Source organism: Saccopteryx leptura, chromosome 6 (genome assembly GCF_036850995.1).
Source record: "Saccopteryx leptura isolate mSacLep1 chromosome 6, mSacLep1_pri_phased_curated, whole genome shotgun sequence".
NCBI lineage: Eukaryota > Metazoa > Chordata > Mammalia > Chiroptera > Emballonuridae > Saccopteryx > Saccopteryx leptura.
In genome coordinates, this window is record NC_089508.1 from 146,544,484 (window position 1) to 146,554,577 (window position 10,094).

Sequence of the window (10,094 nt, forward strand, 5' to 3'; positions counted from 1 at the left end):
ATGCTGTTTTGATTGTCGTGGCCCTATAATAGAGATTGAAGTCAGGTATTGTAATGCCCCCAGCTTCATTCTTTTTCTTTAGGATTGCTTTCGCTATTCGGGGTTTTATATAGTTCCATATAAATCTGATGATTTTTTGCTCTATTTCTTTAAAAAAAGTCATTGGAAGTTTGATGGGAATTGCATTAAATTTGTATATTGCTTTGGGTAATATAGTCATCTTGATTATATTTATTCTTCCTAGCCAAGAACAAGGTATATTCTTCCATCTCATTATATCTTTTTCGATTTCCTTTAACAATGGTTTATAGTTTTCATTATATAAGTCCTTTACATTCTTTGTTATGTTTATTCCTAAGTATTTTATTTTTTTTGTTGCAATCGTGAAGGGGATTATTCTTTTGAGTTCGTTCTCAATTGTTTCATTGTTGGCATATAGAAAGGCTATTGACTTCTGTATATTAATTTTGTATCCTGCGACCTTACTGTATTGGCTTATTGTTTCTAGTAGTCTTTTTGTGGATTCTTTGGGGTTTTCGATGTATAGGATCATATCATCTGCAAAACGTGATACCTTTACTTCTTCTTTTCCGATATGGATGCCTTTTATTTCTTTGTCTTGTCTGATTTCTCTGGCTAGAACCTCTAGTACCACATTAAATAAGAGTGGAGAGAGTGGACAACCCTGTCTTGTTCCTGATTTAAGGGGGAAAGCCTTCAGTTTAGTGCCATTTAATATGATGTTAGCTGATGGTTTATCATATATGGCCTTTATCATGTTGAGATATTTTCCTTCTATACCCATTTTGTTGAGAGTCTTAAACATAAAATTGTGTTGTATTTTATCAAAAGCCTTTTCTGCGTCTATTGATAAGATCATGTGGTTTTTGTTCTTTGTTTTGTTGATATGGTGTATTAGGTTAACCGTTTTACGTATGTTGAACCATGCTTGAGATTCTGGGATGAATCCCACTTGATCATGATGTATTATTTTTTTAATATGTTGTTGTATTCGATTTGCTAGTATTTTGTTTAGTATTTTAGCATCTGTATTCATTACAGATATTGGTCTGTAGTTTTTTTTCTTTGTGCCATCCTTGCCTGGTTTTGGTATGAGGGTTATGTTGGCTTCTTCTTCAATTTTTTGGAAGACTTTCAGTAGAATAGGAACCAAGTTTTCTTTGAATGTTTGATAAAATTCGCTGGTATAGCCATCAGGGCCTGGACTTTTATTTTTGGGGAAGTTTTTAATGGTTTTTTCTATTTCTTCTCTACTGATAGGTCTGTTTAGGCTTTCTGCTTCTTCTTGACTCAGTCTGGGAAGGTTGTATTGTTCGAGGAATTTATCCATTTCTTCTAGGTTGTTGAATTTAGTAGCATAAATTTTTTCATAATATTCTACAATAATTCTTTGTATATCTACGGTGTCCATGGTGATTTCTCCTCTTTCATTTTGGATTTTGTTTGTATGAGTTCTTTCTCTTTTTTCCTTGGTAAGTCTTGCCAAGGGTTTGTCAATTTTGTTGATCTTTTCAAAGAACCAGCTCCTTGTTCTGTTAATTTTTTCTATAGTTTTTCTGTTCTCTAATTCATTTATTTCTGCTCTGATTTTTATTATCTCCTTTCTTCGGCTGGTTTTGGGTTTTCTTTGTTCTTCTTTTTCTAGTTTCTTAAGGTGGGAAGTTAAGTGGTTCACTTGGGCTCTCTCTTGTTTGTTCATATATGCCTGAAGTGATATGAACTTCCCTCTTATCACTGCTTTTGCTGCATCCCATAGATTCTGATATGTCGTATTGTCATTTTCATTAGTCTGTATATATCTTTTGATCTCTGCAATTATTTCTTCTTTAACCCATTCATTTTTTAAAAGTATGTTGTTTAGTTTCCACATTTTTGTGGGATTTTTTTCCTCTTTTTTGCAGTTGAATTCTAGTTCAAGGCTTTACGATCAGAAAATATGCTTAGTACTACTTCGATTTTTCTGAATTTGCTGATGTTGTTTTTGTGGCCCAACATATGGTCAATTCTTGAGAATGATCCATGTACACTGGAGAAAAATGTATACTCAGTCACTTTGGGATGAAATGTCCTGTAGATGTCTATCATATCCAGGTGCTCTAGTGTTTTGTTTAAGGCCACTATGTCTTTGTTGATTCTCTGTTTGGATGACCGATCTAGAGCCGTCAGCGATGTATTGAGGTCTCCAAGTATGATTGTATTTTTGTCAGTTTTTGTTTTATGATCAATAAGTAGCTGTCTTATATATTTTGGTGCTCCTTGGTTTGGTGCATATATATTAAGAATTGTTATGTCTTCTTGATTCAGTGTCCCCTTAGCCATTATGAAATGGCCATTTTTGTCTCTGAGTACTTTTCCTGTCTTGTAGTCAGCATTATCCAATATGAGTATTGCTACACCTGCTTTTTTTTGGATGTTATTTGCTTGGAGTATTGTTTTCCAGCCTTTCACTTTGAATTTGTTTTTATCCTTGTTACTTAGATGAGTTTCCTGTAGACAGCATACAGTTGGATTTTCTTTTTTAATCCATTCTGCTAATCTGTGCCTTTTTATTGGTGAGTTTAATCTGTTTATATTTCATGTAATTATTGACACTTGTGAGTTCCCTATTGCCATTTTATATCTTGCTTTCTGTTAGTTTTGTGTCTTGTTTGATCCATGTCTTTTGTTTTTCTATCTTTTGTTTTTATTTGGTTGTATTCCATACATCTTTCCTCTGTTGCTATTCTCTTTTATCTCATGTGCTTCTGTGGTGGTTTTTTGCAATGGTGGTTACCTTTGAGTAATGAAAAGGGTCCCTACCCTGTTCATTGTAGCAAACCATTTTGTGAGTACTTTTGCACTCCATCGTCCTTTGCTACTGTTAATCTCCTTCTTCTTCCCCCCCTTCTTTTTGTTGTTGTCACAGTTTAAATTTGGTTTTATTGTGTTCTTCTTGGAGCTTTTACTTGTGGCTCTGTTTTTTTTTTGTTCTTTGTATCTGATTGGAGAACCCCCTTTAGTAATTCCTGGAGTGGGGGTTTTCTGATGATAAATATCCTCATCTTTTCTGTATATGTGAATGTTTTTATTTCTCCTTCATATTTGAAGGATAGCTTTGATGGGTATAGTATTCGTGGCTGACAGTTCCTCTCTTTCAGGACTTTAAATATTGGGGTCCACTCTCTTCTAGCTTGTAGAGTTTCTCCTGAGAAATCTGAAGATAATCTAATGGGCCTTCCTTTATATGTTGTATTCTTCTTTTCCCTGGCTGCCTTGAGAATTTTTTCTTTGCTGTTGGTTTGTGTCAATTTCATTATGATGTGCCTTGGAGTAGGTTTGTTGGGGTTAAGAAAACTTGGAGTTCTGTTTGTTTCTTGAACTTGAGGCTTTAGCTCTTTCCACAGGCTTGGAAAGTTCTCATCTATTATTTGTTTGAGTATGTTCTCCATTCCATTTTCTCTCTCTTCTCCCTCTGATATACCTATTATTCTTATTTTATTCTTTTTGATGGAGTCAGATAATTCTTGTAAGGCTATCTCATTCTTTTTAATTTTTGATTCTCTTTTTTCTTCTCTGTGTTGTGCTTCAAGTTGCTTGTCTTCTATTTCACTAATCCTCTCTTCTATCTGACCTGTTCTATTAGCTAAGCTTGTTACCTCGTTTTTCAGCTCGTGAATTGAGTTTTTCATCTCTGTTTGATTTGTTTTTATAGTTTTAATTTCCTTGGACATATATTCTTTTTGTTCATTGAGTTGTTTTCTGAGCTCCCTAAATTGCCTTTCTGTGTTTTCTTGTATATCTCAGAGGATTTTTAGGATTTCTATCTTGAATTCTCTGTCATTTAGCTCCAAGGTTTCCAATATATTAAATTTTTTCTCCATAGATTTTTCCTCATCTAGCTGTGTTACCTCTCTTTCTTTTGTATCCATGATATTTGATTTTCTCTTCCTTAATGGCATCTGAGGGTGGTTTTGTTGATAGTATTAATGAAATTTAATAAAGAATAAAAAGTTAAAAAAAAATATAAAATCGAAAAGAGTTGTCTTTTTTTAAAAAAATTAATAATGAAATAAAGAATAATAAAATAAAATAAAAATTAAAAAAAAGGAAATTATTCCCCTCCCCTCCTTTTTTCCTCTCTTCTCCTCTCCCTTCTTTCTTGAGAAAATCTTGTGGTGAACTGTGAATTATAACAAACAATGCCTGTGATGGAGGGCCTGAATTGGGGAAAAGTAATAAAGGGGCAAAAAAAAAAAAAAAAAGAAAAAAAAAAGAAAAAGAAAAAAAAAAGAAAAAAAAGAGGGTATGGACCCACAAAAAGCAAATAAGGAAAAAATTTGGGTCAAGAATAAAATGATTTGCTTTTAGGTGTTGGTTGTCAAAGTGTTATGATGAGAGGAATAAGAGGAAAACAGAAAAATGTGGGGAAAAATTAAAAAATTACTATTGTATTTAGTGGAACAAGAAGTAGATAAAATGGAGAACCAGGGATGGGAGCACTGCTAGTGAGTTAAAAAGGTGAAGTAAACCACCCCCCCCAAATGCCACAAACATAAGTTTGAGTCCCAGATAAGATAATTTGTTTGTTATTGAGGTTTGAATGAGAGGAGATGTAAAGGAGAAAGGAAGAAACTAATATAGAGGGAGAAAAGAAAGAGAGAGAGAGAAAAAAAGAGGGAACCACTAAAAGAAGAAAAAAGAAAGGAGAGAGAGAGAGAGAGAGAGAGTTAAGGGTTTTGGAGTGCAACCCTCATAGAGAAAAAGGAATAGGAGAGAAAAGATAATGGGAGATGTAACACTTATGGGTAGTGTAGTTCAAGGAGAGGAGAGAGTAAGACCGGCAGAGAGTTAATCGGCCAAATTGGAGGAGGAAAAAAAGTATCAAGAATGAAGATAAGAGAAACAAATAAACAAATATAATAAAATGGGATAGGTTATAAAGTCTGCAGATTATTCTTGATTTTGAGAGGTTATCTTCTTGCTTTTTCTTTTCTCTCCCTCTTCCTGGTCGGTGACTCTGTACCCCGTGTTCTGTCCCTTTGGCACGCTCAGGTAGAGGTTTGCAGTTGATAAGTCTCTATGGCAATGTCATGTATTGTGCTTTAGTCTCGTTGGCAGTCGAGGTTCATTAGCATTTATAGGCTCCGCCAGTGAGAGAGTCCGTGTTCCTGGAGCCTTTCTCCTAGTCTTTCCTTCCTCAATTAGTAGCCTGATAATCCAGCTATGGGGTTGCTGCTGCCTCTGCCTGGATAGTAAGAGGCTCAAAGAGCTGGCAACTCCCCACTCTATTTCCACTCAGCACAGGGCTCTGGGTAAGGCTCAGTCAGTCAGAGCTGCTAGCATAATCAGGAGGGGTTTCCGCCCACTCAAAGACCTCTGGCTCTGCCACTCTGTCCGGTAACACAGGCGGGCGCCCACTTCCGGGGTGCTTGGAGGAAACTCTCACTCACTGTCTGCACGCGCAGACCAGGATAACCCGCCAGCTATCTCACGCTCTGAGTGGAACCCCCAACCGCATGGAATAGTTGCAGCGTTGGAATTGGCTCTCGCTCCGTCCCCGTGCGCGGCTTTTGCAAGGCACTGGGGCAGCCTGAGATTCCGCTTTGGCCCACACAAAGGCCCCTGACTCTGCCCCTTTGTGCGATAACACGGGCGCGCACTGCCGAGGCACTTGGAGGAATCTCTCACTCCCTATCTGCGCGCGCAGACCAGGATATGAGGCTGGCCGCGTTTCCTTCTGAGTGAAACCCCCACCAGCATGGAAAACTTCCACCGTTGGAATTAGTTCTCGCTCCCTCCGGTGCATGGCTTTCCCAGGGCGCTCGGGCCAGCCCAGAGATTCTGCTTTCGGCCCACAGAAAGGCCTCTGACTCTGCCTTTCTGTCGGGTAACACGGGCACCCACTCCCGGTGCTTAGGAAGAAATCTCTCACCCACTAACTGCTCACCGAACAGGAGATCGGGTAAAATGGCTGCCCTGCTTGTCTTTCTTTGTTTGGGTTTGGTGCGAGTGTTAGCTTGTATTGCCCGGGTTGCCACAGGATCAGTTTTTCCTCGGCTTGGATCTCCGTGCCACAGCCTGTTTCGGCCGTTTGTGCCACGGCCTGGATCTATTCACCCCCTTTGCCCTCCTCAGTTTCTATATTCACAGTTACCAGAGAAAGCCGCCCTGTTTAGGTTAGTGAGGAAGGCGGAGCATTTCTTACTCCCTATTTCCTTCGGGGTTTGGTTATATATTTAGCCAATTTTTCACTCGACCATACCTTCGGGTGTATTGCGAAGCATCTGGAGGCTCCAAGTATAGGTTTTTCTGTTTCTGTTTGAAGATCTTGTTGAGTTTTGGGGGAGATTTATCGGTATCGCTTCCTACCCCGCCATTACTCTGATGTCATCTCCAACTTCTAATTTCTTAATTTGGCTAGTTGATTGATTGTGTGGCAAGACATCTTATCTTGCTGTTCCAATACAACATTAATAACATTAACATATTTACTTTTTAGCTTTACTCAACAATGTACAAAAAACTAACAAATGAAACAGCTTTAGAATTACAATTCTAATATTACTATCATAAATCTATGAACTAGAGTTTAGATTTTTGCGGTGCATTTTTTTCTTTAGACTTTAAGGACACCAAGAATGAGCACTCAAGCTACTGTTTCTAGTGCAGAACAGTAACTTTGAAAAAAATCTTTGTAAGACATATTCTAAGGTCAAAAGGAATTGCAAAGAAATCTTGATAATAATTTTCTACAGAGATTTATTTTCTTCTTTTTACTATCAATTTTAGGATCTGCTTTTAATTTTTTTTTCAGAGTCAGAGAGAGAGTCAGAGAGAGGAATAGACAGGGACAGAGAGACAGGAATGGAGAGATTAGAAGCATCAATCATTAGTTTTTTGTTGCACATTGTGACACCTTAGTTATTCATTGATTGAATTCTCATATGTGCCTTGACCATGGGCCTTCAGCAGACTGAGTAACCCAGTGTTTCCCAACCTTTTTTGTGCCATGCCCCACCTTAACGTTTCTAAAAATTTTATGCCCCCCCATGTAACATACATAATTTTTAACATTAAAAAATGGATTTGTTCACTTAATAAACATAAATGATAGGTTCTAGGAAGAAATCACTATGAAATTGTTAACAAAACACAGTAAGTAAAATTTCAAAACATATAATGAAAAACAGAAATTTAAATTCCAAATAATTTTAATACAGGTTTTTCTATATTAATTTATTATTTTAATTTAGTGTGATCCTTGCGCTTGATGTTTGCTGCACAGAGATTTTATATTAGGTTCCAATTTGGTTAGCTTTAGTCTCAAGTCTCCACGTTGTGTTATATCCAGCCGATTTCTTTTTTTACCAGTAAATCATTTACAGCACTAAATCCACATTCAGCTAAAAATGAAGATGGAAACAGTAGCAATAGTTTTCTTGCACATTTGGTTGAATTTGGGTATTTGATTTCTGTTTCCTCACAAAGCCATGCCATCGCTCCTTTGATATTAAATAAAGCTTTAACTGACTCATCATTTTGCAATTCTGTGAGTTCTTCTTGATACTGCATATTTGATATATCAGACAAATCCACTAACATTGGCTGCATCATCCATGTTGGGAAATCAATTTGTTTTAAATCAGAAAATCTTTCTTTTAAATCAGCCGATAAAATATTCAAATGATTGACAATAACAAGTAAAGCGGTAGCAGTTACTTCACATTTTTGGAGCCAATGAAACTGTTTCAAGTTTTTGTTGTTAATATGTATCTGACATAACTCAATATTGGTAATGAAACCAAATATCTTTGCTTTTGCATCGACAAGAGTTTTATTTGTTCCTTGAAGTTGCTTATTTAATATATTTAGTTTTTCAAAGATATCGGCTAAATAACTCACAAATGCTTTACCATCTATTGTTAACAGATACTTCATTTCAGGTTTGTCGCTTAAAAAATCACTAAGAGTATCAAACAGTTCCATAAATCTTTTCAAACAGTTTCCTTTAGATAGCCATCTTACTTCAGTATGAAGTAAAAGTCTCACATGGTCTTCATTTTGTTCTTCACAAAATAGCTTGAAAAGACGCTCACATTTGGCACTAGCTTTAATAGCATTAACACACTTTATTACTGTATGTAATACTTCATTCAGAACAGGCGAGATGTTTTTAGCTACCAAGTTTTCCCTATGAATAACACAATGCACAAGAATCATTTCTGGATTCGCATCTTTCATCAATTTTAAGCAGCCATTTTTCTTGCCCATTATATTGGGAGCACCATCTGCAGCACAATATGTTATCTTTTTCATTGGTATATCATTGACATCTAAGTAGTATTTTAGCTTATTATATATATCTTTGGAGGTAGTGGTGCTTTCTAATCTTTTACAGAACAACATTTCTTCAGCAAAATGTCCTTTATCAATATATCTTACGTAAGTTATCAATACTGCCTCACTGTCTCTCAAAGTTGATTCATCCATTTGCAAGGAGAATTTTCTTGTTTTCAGCTTTTCAATAAGTTGTTTTTCAATATCCTCACTCATTTCATCTATTCTTCTGCTAACAGTATTGTCACTGAGTGGCATAGCTTTTACATCTTTGTCATCTTTTTCAAGAACCATTTTAAGAAATGCTGATATTGACAGTTTTATTAAATTCTCTCCTATAGTGTGATTTTCTCCAGTTTTAGTGATGAATAAAGAAATTTGATAACTAGCCTCAAGAACATGATTATTAGTTGAAGTATGAGCAGTTAATGTTGTTCTTTTTTCAAAATTTTTCTTTAAAGTTTTAAAGTAACTCAAATCTGAATTAATATGAGCACTATGTTTCACCTTCAAATGCGCCTCAAGACGACCTCGTTTCATTGATTCATTGGTCAAGCATTGCTGGCATAAAAGACAAAAAGGAATCTGCTCATCGTGAACAGCGGGTATGAACCCAAATTTTAAATATTCCTCCGAATATTGATGAGTTTTTTTCTTGCTTGCACCACTCATTTTACTATGGGCTATAAGAAATAAAAATAAGATAAATTAAAAACTAATATTAAAATATGTGTTAAAATATATTCAATGTGACATAGAGTAAACGTATACTAAAAATTCATATTTATTTAAATGTATATAACACATTTACTACACTACCACCTCAAATCAAAAGGTATCTATATTTTTTCCACTTGACAAAATTTTCTGGAAAGTTATGCTTCTAAAATTAAAATTGTCATGCATGCACTATTATAGCCCCAATAATATTTATAAAATATTAGTGCTTTCTAGCCCCGATGCAAGAAGTACTTAATAAAGAGTTTAATATTGATAAAAATAAAATCAAATACTTACCAGTTATATATATGTATATTTATTAAATCAACGAGCTTTTACAACAGTTTTGACTGACACTTATTTCAAATTAACACCAACTGAATGATGTGAAACACTACAGAAGTTGCGATGGGCCAATTAGGTGAGAATAACTGCGTTGTTTAGCGAGTTTTTAAAACGTCCGGGGTTGCCCGCGGCAGATGGCACGCTCCGTGGTGAACCCAGGACGAAGTTTACTTGACGACGCCAATCACCCAGTTGATATTTTGGTCTTGTCAAACGAAATTATACTTAATATTTATTTACCGCAATTATTTAAGAATTGCATTTTTTGTTAAATTTGGCACCGATATCTAGCATTGCATTTAAATGGCCTGGGGCGAAAGAGTTAAAGTCGTGTTGAGTCCATTTTCAAATTGCCCCCCTTAACTATCGAATTGCCCCCCTTAACTATCGAATTGCCCCCCTTAACTATCGAATTGCCCCCCTGTGGGGCGTGGGCCCCATGTTGGGAAACACCGGAGTAACCCCTTGCTCCATCCAGTGACATTGCATCTAAGTTGGTGAGCTTTTGCTCAAACCAGATGAGCCTGTGCTCAAGCTGGCGACCTCAGGATCTCAAACATGGGTCCTCGGCATTCCAGTCCAATGCTCTATTCACTGCACCAACGCCTGGTCAGGCAAATTTTTTACATTTTTAGTGGGTTACTTTTACTTTGCTCAAAAGTCAGAACAATATAAAAGGGTAATTCAAGGAA